Source organism: Macadamia integrifolia, unplaced genomic scaffold (genome assembly GCF_013358625.1).
Source record: "Macadamia integrifolia cultivar HAES 741 unplaced genomic scaffold, SCU_Mint_v3 scaffold472, whole genome shotgun sequence".
Lineage (NCBI taxonomy): Eukaryota > Viridiplantae > Streptophyta > Magnoliopsida > Proteales > Proteaceae > Macadamia > Macadamia integrifolia.
Window position 1 is genome coordinate 113,089 of NW_024870461.1, and position 16,613 is coordinate 129,701.

The 16,613-nt window shown below is 43.3% G+C and overlaps 1 long non-coding RNA gene across 1 annotated transcript in view; it reads left to right on the forward strand.

Annotated features, from left to right (window-relative positions):
• Positions 1-12,963, forward strand: part of LOC122068868 — a 102,575-nt gene extending 89,612 nt beyond the window's left edge. Inside the window, exon 9 of the long non-coding RNA XR_006137273.1 lies at positions 12,671-12,963. This is a non-coding gene — a long non-coding RNA (uncharacterized LOC122068868). The remainder of the gene's footprint in view (positions 1-12,670) is intronic.
• Positions 12,964-16,613: the final 3,650 nt, after the last annotated feature.

Here is a 16,613-nt window from a genome sequence, read left to right on the forward strand (position 1 = left end):
GCTTTGGTGAGTAATATTCTGTCTCATCATCATAATCATTGTACTAAGGCACTTGGTAGTCATCCCAGTTTGGATACCCATCATCCTCTTGAGAGTCAGAGTCATCTCCATCCTTCACATCTTCATTTTCATCCTCATCGTCATCACCATCATCCTTTTCTTTACTGATTTCACTCCCCCTTGATTCTTCATCAAATTCCTCAGGAAGCGGGTATCATTTGCTTTCAGAGTACTCTCCATGACATGCACTGACCTCCTCGAGGGTGTGAGCATGATAGGGAGTCCCTCGCCAAATGATTTCACTTCGAGCATGATGCATGATGCAGTTAGCGAATACAATTACAAACATGGGGTTAGCCAAACAAGTTTTTAAACAAATATGGTGGAAAATGTTCTTGCATTTAAAGGTAGCATCAAGTATTGGAAGCTTGACATCAATCCCTAGTGGAGTCGCCATTGTGAGGGTAGTAGCCGAAGATGGATCCCCACCCTCTCTCCTCTCTCTCCCTTCATCTTTGTGGCGAGGGGGAGGTGCCTTGAGTCACGTGTGCTTCACTTGTGGGCCCTGCACCGCCGTATCGTCACTTGGAGATACGTGGAGGCCTATTTTGTAAGGGTGTAAAATTCATCATTTGAGATGGGGGTTTTGATGATGGTCTAATTTAGGGATTGGGATCATGCAAATGGGGTTTGGAGTCGCCACTTAGGGTTATGGGCCTAGGACCCGTGGGTGGGCCCGATTCCTGAGAAAAGGGCCCAAAATTTGGTATGATCCAGAGATTTAGGGTAAGTGTCAGGTTACAGAGTTAGGAAGGTGTTAAGCATCCAATCTACCTGGTTCAACCGGTCTTCTTGCTAGATGCTTGAGAACAAACATTTTCCATAATTATTACTATTCCATATGTATGGCTAAGTTATCACACATATATACATTAATTGAATTCAAACTATTATATACACTAAAGCAAGGCTTATTAGATGTCTACATTATGCTTGAATGGGGAGAGAGATTATACCTAAATTTGACCCCTGTTTCAGGTCAAGAGGGGTGGGCCCCTGATTGGTATTGGTTCGGACTGTCTTTCGTGTTCTCCTGGCTCAGGGGAAGATGGTCTTAACCTCCAACTTCCTTTCTTGAGAGATGCTGATTGTGATGGTATCTGGATAGAGTTTTGGCTAGGAATGGTTGCTTTCAGATTTGGATTCAGATAGAGCTTCGGTTAGGGAAGACTATTTTTGGATTTGGATTTGGACAGAGCTTCGGCTAGGGAAGGATATTTTTGGGCTTGGGATGAGGTGGCACTCCGACAAAGCTTCAGCTGGGGATAGGCTAAGGGAGGGCTAGGCTGAGGTGGCACTTTGGCAGAGCTTCTGCTAGGAATGGCTATTCCTGGAAAGATTTCAGGGACACTCGGATAGAGGTTCAACTAGGAAAGACTATTTTGGGGCTTAGGATGAGGTGGCACTTTGGCAGAACTTCCACTGAGGATAGGCTAAGGGAGGGCTAGCCGAGGTGGCACTTCAGTTGAGCTTCCACTGGGAATGGATATTCCTAGAAAGATTCCAGGGACACTTGGATAGAGGTTCGGCTAGGAAAGGCTATTTCTGAAAAAAAATAGGCTAACCTAAAAATGGATTGAAGAACTCCAAAGTCCTGAAGAACACTTTGAAGATCCAAACAGAGTTTCAGATCTTAACAAAGATCTCTTCGTAGACCCGAAGAACCTCAAAAAAAGGGGGGGTTTCCATCTCAAGAACACTCAAGAACACTTAAGAACACTCAAGAACACTCGAGGAAGGTGCCTGAAGAACATACTATTTTTGGCTAAAAACTAGATCTAACTAAGTTTTTAGAAAAAATGAGAGGAGAGAGAAAATTTTACTAGAAAATGCAATTTTTGGAAAAGAGATAGGAGAGAGAAAATTTTACCAAAAATGGTAGTTTTCAGGAAAGCAGGAGGAGAGAGAAGGTTTTGCGGGGGGTGCGGGTGATGTCATGGGTGTATGAATGCATGGGTGTGCGGGCCATGTGGACGGTGTGCAGGCATAGTGTGCATGGTGTGTGGGCCATATTTGCATGGTTTGCGAGCCATGTGTGTATGGTGTGCAGACTATGTGCACGGTATATGGGCTTGGTGTGCATGGTGTGCGGCTGGGGACACGCACAATATGCGGTGGGGCCATACACCATGTGTAGTAGGCCCATGCACAACTTGCGGTGGGGTCGCTCATAGCTTGTGGCGGGGCCGCGTACAACATGTGGTAGGCCTATGCACAACTTGTGGTAGGCCCGTGCACTGGTGTGCAGCTAGGCTGGGCTTGGCTGGGTTGGCTGGGCTGGTTGGCTTGGCTGATCTGGCTGGCTTGGCTAGGCCAGTCGGTTGGGTGGCCGATCGGGCCGGTGTGCTCGATATGCACGTAAGAAAATGTTATTTTCTGAGAATGATTGTTGGAGATCCGTTGGTCCGATTTTGGCATACCATATATTGTGGGAATTGTATTTTCAAGCACTATCTATTCGTATGGTCATCTTGACTGGATTCCTTCTTATATGAAAAGTCAAAATTGGACCCCTTCCCTCCCACACGGGGATTTCTAGGGTTTCAGACCCGGGAGTATTTCAGGGTTATCTGGGTAGGTAGAGGATGAATTTTAGGGTGTTTGGGTTAGGTGAGGGATTTTTCCAGGTTTCTAGTGGGACTGTCTGTGTGCGCGGCATATGTACAGGAAGGCGAGACTGCGCGTAAAAAAATGTGATTTTTTGGGAACGATTACCGGAGACCCGTCAATCTGATTTTGGTGTATTATATTTCGTTGGAATCGTATTTCTGAATACTATTCATCTATATAGTCATCTTGACCAGATTCCTTCATATAAGAAAAGTCAAAATTAGGCCTTCCTCTCCCCCACGTGGGGATTTCCAGGGTTTTGGGTAGGGGAATGTTTCCATCAGCATCTTTGTCGGTCGAAAGTCGAAAGTCAAGTCCAAAATCGGTGTTTCATCATAGCTAGAGGAGGGTGACAAAATTGGGTGTCTACAACACCGCGCCGTGAGATTGTACATCATATTTGATACCTTGGTATAGATGGTGGATTTTATATTTTAGGATTATGTTTATATGTCATGGATGAATGTAACAGAATAACTCAATTATGGATAATATTTTATCATTAGATAATTTCCCCATTTATTTATGATGATTCTGCTATTATATTCTGATTCCGTTGCTTTTGGTTGGTTTGTGATGTGAGATTGTGAGATGTTAAGGTACTGCTATCAGAGATCCTAGTACGTTTATAAGACAGGTATGTGTCTTACTCACACTATCAGTATTCCTAATGGTATGTTGGGTCTCCTGGAAGTGGGTTGTGACAGCTATGGTATCAGAGCATGAAGCTCTGCCTTAACTCACAATCTCAACCAAACCATGACTTGGGGAGATTAGGATTTAAAATAAAAACGTTAAAGATAACAATAATAGAAATTACACAACTAGGAGACAAGCATCGGTGTTAAAGTCGTTTCATTAAATAAGGAAATTGATTACATAAGCTTACACCTTTTCATAAAAGAATGATAGAAAGCTAGAAATCCTAACTAGCCTAATTCTAGGAAACTCAAACAACTGAAGCAAATGACATAAAATAAAATTTAACTAAACTTAGAATATAAAACTCAAATGAAAACACTGAAAGGGAAATCCTGAAACTACAATGGCAACATACCACTACTCTTGCTGATGCTGATGCTGCTACTGGTTCTGTCCTTGGCATTGAGCTTGGTTCAGACCATGTGTTCCTGGAGGTGGCATCGGTATGGTGAGGTGGAAGACCATCGCCTGCATCTATGCCTCTAAGGAGGCCACCCTATTGTCCATAAGACAATAGTTCCTATCTATTGTCCATGCTCCTCAACAGTGATGTGGTAGTGTCCAGGCAGGCCATCACATTGTTGAGACCATAAGGTGTTGCACCCTCAGTGCTCTGGGAAGTGGAGGCTACTCTAAAACCCATAGCTTGTGGGTTAAGTGGTGGAACACCACCAACCCCAATAGCTCCTCTCCCTACACCACCGGCACCTTTACCAATGCCTCCACCAACTCCACCAATATCACTGGCACCACCACCCTCTACCTCCATAGGCTGCTCATCCTCCTCCTCAACAAGTGATACCTCACCCATGTCTAGGGTCATCTTCCTCAGGGAGTCTTGGTTGAAATCTATGACTTCATCACCCAAGCAACCCTTGCCCTCCAAATCCACCCTAAAGTGAAGGAAGAGGTCGGTCAGTATCCTCCCATAGTATAAGTTCCCAACTCTGCGATCCCCTCCTTAAATTACCATGGTCCACATCAAAAGGTAGGGAAGACATATCTGTACCCCCATGTAAACGCAGTAAGTCACATAGGCATGCAATATGGATACCTCATTGTAGTGCCCATAGGTGGGGAGAACGTTTAGTTAGACTGCATAGTAGACAATCTTGGGAGTGGTAAGGTAGTTGGTTGTGCATTCCCATCCACGAGCATGCTTGGTCAACATATTGTTGGATTTCAAGATGCGGTACCACCCAGTTGCCTCAAAGCATTGACGGAGGTGGAACTGTCGGAAGTCTATTGTCCTCATGTATTTTCTCGGGTCTATATTGCGGTACTCAAAGCTTTCCCATCGATCTTGCTCAGCCACAGAGCAGAATATGAGTAGGTTGTACTGTGCTTCAGCAGGAACGACTTGTTCCTTTTGTACAACGGCATAGCAAGTACGTACATGGCATCCAGACATGCTTGTAATATGATTCCTATGTATTCAGGGGGCAAAACCTGGTTTAGGAGATTGAAATAAAGCTCTCAGTGAAGAAAATCTCAAAACCAGGTCAGAGAAGGAAGAAAACATACCTTAGATGCATAGGTGCATCGATCGATCTTGAAATTGTAAGGAAAAGGTGTGGAATGAGTTAGAAGAACCTCCTTGGCCATTTCCTCAACTTCTCCATGAGTTAGATTAGGGTTTTGTGCACTAAAACACAAACCCAAGTCTATTTATAACCATTTTAGATCCATCGGAAACACTGGACCTGCTTCGGGTGTTTGTTTCCAGTGAGCTGAAAAGTGCCAAATCAGCCTTTGCCAGTTCCACCAAAAATAGTACTGATATTTCCGGTGGAATGGCTCATATTTCCAGTGAAAGTCACCCCTGTTTTCCATGAACTATTTTGGAAATAATTTTTTTTATATTTTCCAAATCTTTATTATATTTGTTTCCTCAAATATGTGCCTCTTCGGGATATGCATGTGATCGGATCCCAATATGTGTGGACCCCACTTATGCATACTCTAACCCTAATTTTACCTTATGTATACATGTGGGACCCACTATGTATGCATGTGTTCCGATTACATACAACCTTGTATATGCATGTGAACTAATCGGATTCCTCCACAGGCGTTATGTCACGTCGGAACACTCGATCTCAATCTCAGTCATGCCCATCACCTCCGCTTCCCCCACATTGAATTAAGGTAGACCCCACAATACACCCCCAGCTTCTTTGGTGCTTACTGCATATGATGTGGCCTTCATCATGGATAACATGATGTAGGGGGTTGAGGAAAGATAAAATTAGTTCATGGCCAGGATCGATGATAGGATCCAAGTGGTAATGGGAGCCCGTAGTGCACCGCCCGCACCTCCTACTCCACCGGCACCCATTCCAGTATACGTTGGATCAGCTACCCTTCAAACATCAAGTGGGGCACAAGTGCATGGGCATGGGCAGAAAAATGTACATGGCCATGTACAAGACCCGGCACCAGAACAAGCCCAGGCACACGTAGAGGGCTGGATTGACCTAACAAAGATGATGGAGAAGTTTCAACGGCTTAGGTCCCCATGTTTCTCCAAGGTGGGCCAAGATCCATTGTATCCATTAAGATGGATTGGTGGTATGGAAAAGGTGTTCAAGCTAATAGACTGCACTGAAAAGTAAAAAATTTTCTGTACGGGATATCAGCTGCAAAATGAGACTGATGATTGGTGGAGTGCTACTGAACCCATTCTGAGGGTGGGTAACCCAAAACCTACTTGGGCAAACTTCAAAGGGGTCTTCTTTGAGAACTATTTTCCAGAAAGCTTTCGGGATAGGAGAGAGAGTGAGTTCTCCCAGTTGGTACAAGGTTCCCAGTCTGTGCTCGATTATCAGCAACATTTTGAGGAGCTATTCCATTTTGCTCCTAAGTATCTCAGAGGTGATAGGGCTAAAGCAAATAAGTTTGAGAAAGGTTGAGGCTAGGTGTTGAATCAACTATAGTTAGGTTGAAACTGCAGACTTATGCCAAGGTGGTTCAAGTGGCCAAGTTTATTGAAGACCGGCATAGAGATAATTTCTTAGCCCTACAGAGAACGAGAAAGAGGCCAATGGGGTCTACTGATTCCAGGGGAGGTAGCAAGCCCTTCCGAGTGCCTTATATCAATCCAACTCCAGTATAGTTCAGAAAGCTTGAAGCTAGTCAGACTTCCCAGTCCTCCTAATCTAGTGCTGTGTCTCAGTCTTTGGGATCGAGCCCAAGGTGTTTTCATTGTGATCAACTAGGACACCTAATGAGGACATGCCCCCATTAGAGGCCAGGTGATGCACCATACACTATGCCACCTAGGCCGGAGCAGACATATGCAACATCTAGACCAACACAGCCCCCACAAGGCCAGAGACCACAGGGCAGAGTGTTTAACATGACCACAGAAGATGATGAGGCTGCAGCTGGTGTAGTGATAGGTACATAATTGTTATCATTATTGCCTGCACATGTATTATTTGGCTTAGGAGCCTCTCATTCATTTGTGTCACCGACATTTGCAAAGAAGATGGAAATTCCACCCAAGGGACTAACTCAATGTTTGGCAGTGGGTACCCCTACAGGGAGTGTAGTGGGTCTGAATAGTGTATGAGTCTTGTCTAGTGACCATAGGTGGATATGAGTTGAATGCTCACTTGATTAAGTTGGATATAACCGACTTTGATGGGATTCTAGGAATGGACTGGTTGTCCACATATAGAGCCAGTGTGCTATGTGCAGAAAAGACTCTCATTTTCAGACCTCATGATGATGATGAGTTTGTGTTCCAAGGGGATAAGCCCAAGAAACCCAGGAAGGTTATTATATTTGCACTCTAGATGAAGAAGTTGCTAGATAAAGGATGTCAAAGCTACTAAACATCTGTGATAGATACTAAGATAGAGGTTAGGCCATTGACCAAGCTTGATGTGGTGAGGGAATTTTCCAATGTATTTCCAGATGACTTGACAAGTTTGGCCCCGGATCGAGAGACAGAGTTTACTATAGACCTACTCCCTGACTCGGCACCAATGTCAAAAGCTCCTTATCGCATGGCTGCCACAGAGTTAAAAGAATTATAGGTGCAAATTCAAGACCTTTTGAAGAAGGGATTCATTAGACCTAGTGTGTCTCTATGGGGAACACCGATATTGTTCGTCAAGAAGAAAGATGGAAGTATAAGGTTGTGCATTAATTATCGAGAGCTTAATAAGTTGACCATCAAGAATTGGTATCCTTTGCCAAGGATAGATGATTTATTTGATCAGTTGTAGGGTGCTAAGGTATTTTCCAAGATTGACCTTAGATCGGGCTACCACCAGCTCGGAATCAAGGATATTGATGTTAGCAAGATGGCCTTCAGATCAAGGTATGGATATTATGAGTTCTTGGTAATGTCATTTGGGTTGACTAATGCACCAGCTGCATTTATGGATTTGATGAACCGGGTATTCTAGGATGTCTTAAATAAATTTGTAATTATGTTCATTGATGACATCTTAGTCTACTCCAAGAGTGCAGAGGAACATGCTGTTTACTTGAGGTTAGTATTGCAACGTTTGAGAGAGAAGCAACTCTATGCCAAATTCAACAAATGTGAGTTTTGGTCATCACAGGTGGCATTCTTAGGCCACATTGTTTCAGACAAAGGTATAGAGGTTGATCAAGGTATGGTGAAGGCAGTTCTAGAATGGGAGACTCCCAAGAGCATAACAGACGTATGTAGTTTTCTGAGATTGATTGGATACTACAGGAGGTTTATTGAGAACTTCTCCCGCATTGCTACCCCACTGACTTGACTCACATGGAAGGGTGTGAAATTTGAGTGGTCTGATGCTTATGAAAAGAGATTCAAAGAGCTAAGGAAAAGGTTGGTGTCAGCTCCAGTTCTGACTATTCCGACTGGTACAAGTGGTATGGTTGTGTATAGTGATGCCTCCAAGCTAGGATTGGGTTGTGTATTGATGCAGTACGGGAAAGTCATTGCTTATGCATCCCGTCAGTTGAAGGATAATGAGAAGAACTACCCTACTGATGATTTAGAGTTGGCGGCTATGATTTTTGCTCTGAAAATTTGGAGATACTACCTGTATGATGAGAAGAGTGAGATCTTCAGTGACTATAAGAGCTTTAAGTACTTCTTCACCCAAAAGGAACTCAATATGAGACAGAGGCGTTGGTTGGAGTTAATGAAGGACTATGATTGTACTATCCACTATCACCTAGGAAAGGCCAATGTGGTAGCTGATGCACTTAGTCCAAAGTCCCAGTCACTGACTCTTGCATCATTGACCACCAATGACCATCTCATAGTGGAGGCCAGGAAACTGGATTTGGACCTACTAGTGGAAGGTGCCACCTTGTCACTATCGGCATTGGTGGTACAACCTAATTGGTGGATAGAATCATTATAGATCAACGTACGAATGTAGAGTTACAAAAACTGATAGAAGAATGCTGGGAAGGAACCTAGAAAGACTCGTATTTCTCTGCAACTGGAAGCGGGATTCTCAAGTTCAAAGGGAGGTTATACGTTCCTAGTGATGGTGATTTGAGAGACACAGTTTTGAGAGAGGTATATATATCTCTCGATACTCCATTCACCCCGGCAACACTAAAATGTATAGGGACCTTAAGAGTTCCTACTGATGGAAAGGAATAAAGAATGCGTGGCCATACATATGTCTAGATGCCTCACATACCAGCAAGTCAAGGCTGAAAGGCAAAGGCCCCATATGTTATTACAGTCCCTACCTATTCTGGAGTGAAAATGGGAGAACATTACCATAGATTTCGTCACAGGCTTACCCCGCACATAGAAGGGTATGGATGCCATTTGGATAGTTGTGGACCGCTTGACCAAGGCAGCTCACTTTATCCCAATCAAGGTCACATTTTCCATGGATAGAAGCTGGCCAAGTTGTATATTGACAACATCATCAAGTTGCATGGTGTACCAGTTAACATTATCTCTGATCGAGATTCTAGATTTACTTCCAAGTTTTGGACATGTGTATAGAAGGCTATAGGTATACAGTTGAATTTTAGCACAGCTTTTCATCCACAGACAGATGGTCAGTCAAAGAGGACTATCCAACTTTGGAGGACCTGCTTCGAGCATGTGCCTTAGATATGAGTTATAGTTGGGATGAACACATTTTCTTTATTGAGTTCTCCGACAGCAGTTATCTGTCATACTCCATTCGAAGCACAGTATGACAGAAAGTGTTGGACTCCACTCTACTAGGATGAGGTTGTTGAGCGGCATATTTTGGGTCCAGACTTGATACAGGCTACTAGTGAGAAGGCGAATGTGATCAGAGAGAGGATTAAAGCAGCTTAGTCCAACTAGAAGAGCTATTCAGATGTCAAAAGGAAACATCTAGAATTTGGAGTTGGAGACAAGGTGTTCTTATGGATCTCCCTAGTTAAAGAGGTGATGTGGTTCAGCAAGAAGGGAAAGCTTAGTCCGAGGTTTAAAGGACTGTACAATGTACTGGAAAGGATCAGACTAGTAGCTTATTGGATAGCTTTGCCACCAGATTTGGAGGGTACACATGATGTCTTCCATGTGTTCATGTTAAGGAAGTACATTCCCGGCCCCACTCACGTCTTGACTTATATACCCTGTGAGTTGGACTAGGATTTTACCTACGTGGAGTATCCAGAGAAGATTGTTGACCGAAAAGAACATGTTCTTTGCAACCGCAACGTTTCCATTGTCAAGGTGAAATTGATGAATCACCCCGAATAGGAAGCATCCTGGGAGCAGGAAGATGAGATGATGAAACAGTATCCTAGATTGTTTGATTTTCTAGGAATGTTCAATTTCGAGGATGAAATTCTTGTAAGGTGGGGGGAATGTTACACCCGTGCCCTGACCTGGTCTAATTTGAACTATTGTGATAGGTCTCAGATCGAAGATCGAAAGTGCAATCAAGTTTTGGCTCTTGGTCGGCCATTGTCGAAGGGGGAGAGATGACCCTATATGTTCGTGCATTGCATACCAGTCTAACTCGAGGGGATACATACCTTCCATATATAAATCCTGGCACGTACCAAAGTTGCTAAATGACCATAAGCACGACCGAGGGCAACTACCTATGCAAGGCTAGTTGGTGGACAGCAAACAGTTAAGATAGTAAGCTTGACCATTAGAAATAAGCCACCAGAACACTGGGCCTAAATCCGGTGGGATGTTTTTGGTGAGCTAAATAGGTTGCTATCAAGGTTTTGATGCCCGTGGGCTCCGCCACTCATATCGTAGATAGTCTCGGATGATCCCAAATCATCCTTCACACATTCCTCATGACATGAGCATTTCACAGACCTAAGTAGTCAGGTTCTCGTGCGCCGAAAATTGGAATAAGCTAATTAGATGTAATAGGGTTCAACCAAATGGACCCTAAGGCCTATTTGCCTTATAAGTGGGAAATAAGGAATTTATTTCCTCATTTTCACTTTGCTCAAACATAGGAAAAGAGAGAAAGAGGAGAATAAGGAGAAGAAGAAGAGGAAGAAGAGGGAAGAAGACTTACCTTAGTGCCAGCTGCCGATTAGTTGCCGGAGTTAAGTGCAATCACTCCTACTACCCTCACTCTTCATTTTGACCTAGGTTAAGCTAGGTGTGGGAGTAGAATTAGTGCACAAACCCCCATGATGTTGGGGAATGTGAATTCTACCTTCCTAGTGCCATTGCCGAGCTCAAACTGAGTCCGATGAGCTCCGACAACAAGAATGACCAAATGACCATCTAGGGTTTTGATCGTTTGATCGACGTATCTCCTAAACGGCTTAGTGAAATAAGGATTTTATTGGCTTAGAATGATGCTAGGAACATTCCCTATAAACTCCATGGAACAAATCCCAGTGATCTGGCCTGAGCTGAAAAGCTCCAATTTGACTTGGGCAATTCTGTATTGCCACCGAAAAAAAGCCACCAAAAACACTGGGCCTACTTCCGGTGGGTTGTTTCTGGTGAACCACAGAGCCTTGTGAACTCTTTGCCACCACCACCAGAAATAGGACTGATATTTTCAGTGGAAAAGTCCCTGTTTTCATTGACATTACTGCCACTAGGGAACCTTGTTTGTACCTTTTGGGAGTAACCCATGTGGGCCCCTCCCGATGTTTCTGACACATATTGATGTACGATTACCTTTGTGTCTAGGACAGTGATGTGCACGTGCCCGGAAGTCAAAACTGAGTTGATCGATCGATGGCCTTATCTGAACCCTAACACACAGACATAGACAAGGTGAGGGCTGGATGATTATTTTTTGGAATTATTTTATTATTATAGAACTACTCACATGTGAAGGATTATACATGATTATTAATTGCTCAAATGATGATGGTATGCTATCACATGTTACATTTTTGTTGAATTAAAATGAACTATTATGGAGATGTATGGCGGGATGCAGTGCGGTAGAGGTGGTACCGGTATCGTGATTTTTATATGCTTATTGCATTTATGCATTGATTATGTGTATTAGAGTTAGTTGTAGTTGTGGATTACACTTTATGGCCGATGTGTTACAGGTATCGTGTACTCCGGGACTACATTTGAAAATAGATACCCTTCATGGCTGATGATTGCTACTGGTGTTGCATAGTCCAAACTCAACTGTTATATGTATGCTAGATTAGGTAAACGGCCTCGGATTACACTTTGTGGTCGATGTGTTATCGGTATCTTGTACCTGGGACTGTAAATGGATATGGATTACACTTTGTGGTCGATGTGTTACTGGTTTCATGTAATTCATACTAATTGTATCATTATGAAGGCATGTAGTATGTATGCAGTTAGGTATCACTCCCTATACTACGAACCCTTGCCAATAGGGGGAAAGATGTTGGATAACCCATTGTGGTATGTTCGATGTGCCTTTCTGGAATGCCAAACTCGTGGTACGATGTGATTATTATTGGAGGCAGAAACTTGTCAGACGTGGTTGATGTGGTACTGGTGCCATAACAGCCAGGAGGGGGTTATCAGGGGTTTACTGGGTGACCCATATATATATACAGGGACCAGCAAGCTTCTATTCATGGCTAGGGTTTGTACCCTGCGTAGTTAATGGCAGGTCTGAGACGAGGGATACAACCTAATGTGTCATAGTAGCATTTACCAGACTTAGTTGTATTGTTGGTGGATAATAAAATAAATGAATTGCATCACGAGCATTATGGACTATGTGTTTATTTTTTATAATCATGTATCATAAATTATTACTATAGTTGTTAAACTTGGATGTGCTTGAACCCTACCCCTCACTGAGCGAGTTGGAAAGCTCACCCCACTTATACACCTTTTTAGATGATGATGCAGGTACTATGGTGTCGATGGCGTGTGACCCAGTATCATCTAGGTCAGAGTATGGTGTGAGCGATTAGTGGATGCCAGAAGCGGAGGAGCACGATCAGGAATGTGCTTGCAACCACTGTGCTTACGCTGCACCGTGAGATTGTACATCATATTTTGATACATTGATATAGATGGTGGATTTTATATTTTGGGATTATGTTTATATGTCATGGATGAATGTAACAAAATAACTCAGTTATGGATAATATTTTATTATTAGACAATTTTTCCATTTATTTCTAATGATTCCGCTATCATACTCTGATTCTGTTGCTTTTGGTTGGTATGAGATTGTGAAATGTTAAGGTATTGCTATCAGAGATCCTGGTAGGTTTGTAAGACAGGTACGTGTCTTACTCACACCGTTGGTATTCCTAATGGTAAGTTGGGTTTACTAAAAGTGGGGTGTGACATTATTAATCCCTCTTGGGAATGCGAATCTAAGGTTTAATAGAGGACCTATATGTTGTATATGAAAGTCTTAGAGGAAGAAATTATAAGATTTGAGAGCATTTGTTGATCTCTTGAGCTAGAGGGAAGATTTGAGGTTTTTGAAGTGTTCTTGAGCAAAGAGGTAAAACTCAAGCTTGAAACTCTGAATCGGTCCTAGATTTAAGTTAGAATCATGATATGAGACCTTAGATTTATGAAAAATGAGGTAGAATTGACCCCTCGTGGTTTCCCCAAGGTGGGATGAAGAATGGGAGTGAACAGTAAAATTTTGGTTCTAAGTGGTTGGTGCCTGGAAATGGTCGGACCCACCAATTTGGATCCTACCTATCCTAGAGGGGCGGCTGGCTCGATCAACGAGCAAGACTGATGAGCACCTGGCCCATCGCTTTTAGCCCACCTGTCTAGGCAGTGACCCCTGGGTCGACCGATGAGCAAGGACCTGTGGGCACCTAGCCCGTCACTCCTGGCCTGTCAGTCCTTATAAGGTCCTGAGTTAAGCAGTGGGCAAGGATCGACGAGTACCTCGCTCATCGATTGACCCACCAATCTAACTTTTTTGGGTTCTAAATGGGCCCAAATTTGTCGGGCAGCCTTCTATAGTGAATCTAAATGCATTGGGATCATCGTACTCTATTGGGTGTGAACCTAAGATGGAGTTATACTAAACTTGACCTCTTTTATGATACGTTGTATTAGAAACTCGAGTCATCGCACGCTAGATCTTCCTCGTACCAAGGGTGATCATTGTACACAATTAGATAAGTGGGAAGAGGACATTGACTTTATTTTTGGAGTGTTTTTGCATCATTCTATTATTGTTGTAGACTAGCCATGTCATCATTTTATTACTGTGTGTAGCCTAGTCATTCATGAATGCCATTTGCATGCATTGATGTGTGCATTATGAAAGTCATTTATGACTTGATATGATGATATCTTTAATTGATAAATACTTATATTTGCTTTGAGTTATGAGATTGATGACTTTAAATTATTGAATATGATGCATTGTTAAACTAGATGCCGTAGTCGGCTTGAAAACGAAAGCCTTCGTGGCCCATGGAATGGGATGTGGTGACATTATGCAATCGTACTATCTCATATAGGAGCATGCGGTTAGGAATGACATATCCCTATGCTACGACCCTTCCTAGTAGGGGTTTAGGTGTTGGGTATATCACTGGGGGGAAGCCCGAGATTATGTACTAATGGTGGCGTTAGAAGTAAGTCCAGCCAATCACTAGGACGGTCAACAACTTTGGTGATATAATAAAAGGGCCAATCGTATTGCTTTTACTTTAATGTAGGGAACGATCCATTTTACTTTAATGCAGGGCAAGACCCATTTTACTTTTCGGTACCCATGGCTAGCCTTCTTTGACAACCTTATGGGCGTATCGTGGGATGGAGTTCACGATTCGTACCTGGGGCATATGCACACTATGGTTGTGAGTAGCATATGACCTATGACTTAGATGATGTTTAGGTGGTTTAGGATAAATAAAATGGACTTACATACATATAGGTGCATTTGTATTATGAATGATTACTTGGTCTTTTTTTTTACTTACTAGGCTAGTGAGCTCATCCCATATACACACCATTTTTAGATGAGCTTACAAGTTATCTGACTGAAGAGTTAGAGTTGGGACCCACTGTGGAGTTTATAACTGAGGATTGGTGGGTCCTAAAAGATCTTGGGCACTGGGCCGATTGCCAGTGCAAGAGTTGTGTTGCGGGACAACAATGATACCTACCTGGGATTCCTTTTGATTATTTTATGATGTTTATCCCTTTTGTGCTCTAGATGTTTAAATTGTATTTCTTGTGTATATATCACACCTACGGACCCACATGCAAATGTATTATGTAATATAATTTAGGTATCAAGAGTATTGGGGTATTTATAGGTATATACATATAAGACTTTCGCTGAAATACAAAAACTGCTTTATTTAGTTGTGTGTGTGCTATGCGGTGGTTACTATATCAGATGATCCTGGTAGGTTTTGGGTTAATAGGTGTTAACTTGATCATTGGTCTGGTTCTGTGTGAATCGGGTGTGACAACTCGAGCCCTGCTATCTCTACTACCTCCACCTCTGCCTGCAGAAGAGCTGTAAGTTCGCCTACCTCTGGTTCCTCCTCTGGAGACTGCCTCTTCAATTGATCGATGGCCTTGGAAGGCCTTACTACCCTCTGGAGACTGCCTCTTCAATTGATCTAGCCTCAAAAGGCCACCTTGCATCCTACAACAATCCATATGCCCCTGCTACCCCCCCTTTGGCAGTGGATGATCTTCTCCCCAACAACGGAATACCTCTAGCTGCCTCCTCTCGATTGATGTCTCCTGGGACTCTCAATGCCCCAACTACTTGTTAAAGCTCCTTAACTGGGCTTCATCAGCTTGACAGAATTGACTTGCACTGAACCAATCCTCTACCACCTGAAGAACTCTCGGTGCCATTGGTTCTATCACCATACATGGTCCTCCGATTGACACTTTGACCAGCTCCCATCTTGAGGGACCTCTGGCCAGCCATAGCAGCCCCACCCCCAGCTACATCCATTAGCCTCTGACTCTACCATCTGACCCAACCACCACTTGTACCACCACAACCTCTCTAAAAAAGCAAACCAAAAGAGCTTCTTCCATTTCCACCAAATCCACCACTAATTCCACTGCCTCCCCTGCCATTGGATACAGCTGCCAACCCCCACCCTTCTTGACGTCTAACAACCCCATTACCCCTCATGGATTATGTAAACATTTTGTGCTCCCCCCAATAGTTCTAAATGATTCCTTGGACCATTTGGAATGTGCGTGGCCTCAACTCCTCGACTAACCAAGCCGAAATCAAATCCCGTATCTGTTCTTAAAAACTAGAGTCTTAGAGGCCAATGCCTCTCGGATTGCCCCCTCGTGGTCCTTCCATTCCAACTTTCTTCACAGTCCTAATGGTAGAATCTGGATCCTTTGGGACCCCTCTTTTCTTGCCATCTCCTCCCTCTCCTCTTCTGGCCAAACCATCCATATCTCTATCTCCCACCCCTCCAGGCTCTTTATTTGCTTCCTTTCCATCATCTATGCCCATAATTGGGCTTCCCTCAGACTTCCCCTCTGGTCTGACCTGCTTTCCTTTGGCCCTACTGAGGGAACCAGACCTTGGGGAATTGCTAGAGACTTTAATATCATCTTCCACAGTCATGAAAAACATGGGGGAAATTCCATTGATTCTCAGGCTATCAATTCATTCAATGATTGTATTGATGACCTCAATCTCACCAATCTAAGATGGTCAAGTGGCAAGCTTACTTGGCATAACAGAAGATCTGGCCCTCATAGAGTGGCTTGTAAGCTCGACAGAGCCCTAGTCAATGAAGCATGGGTTGACTCCTTTCATTCTTCTCATGCCTATTTTTATCACACCCCACTTCCAATAGACCCAACTTAC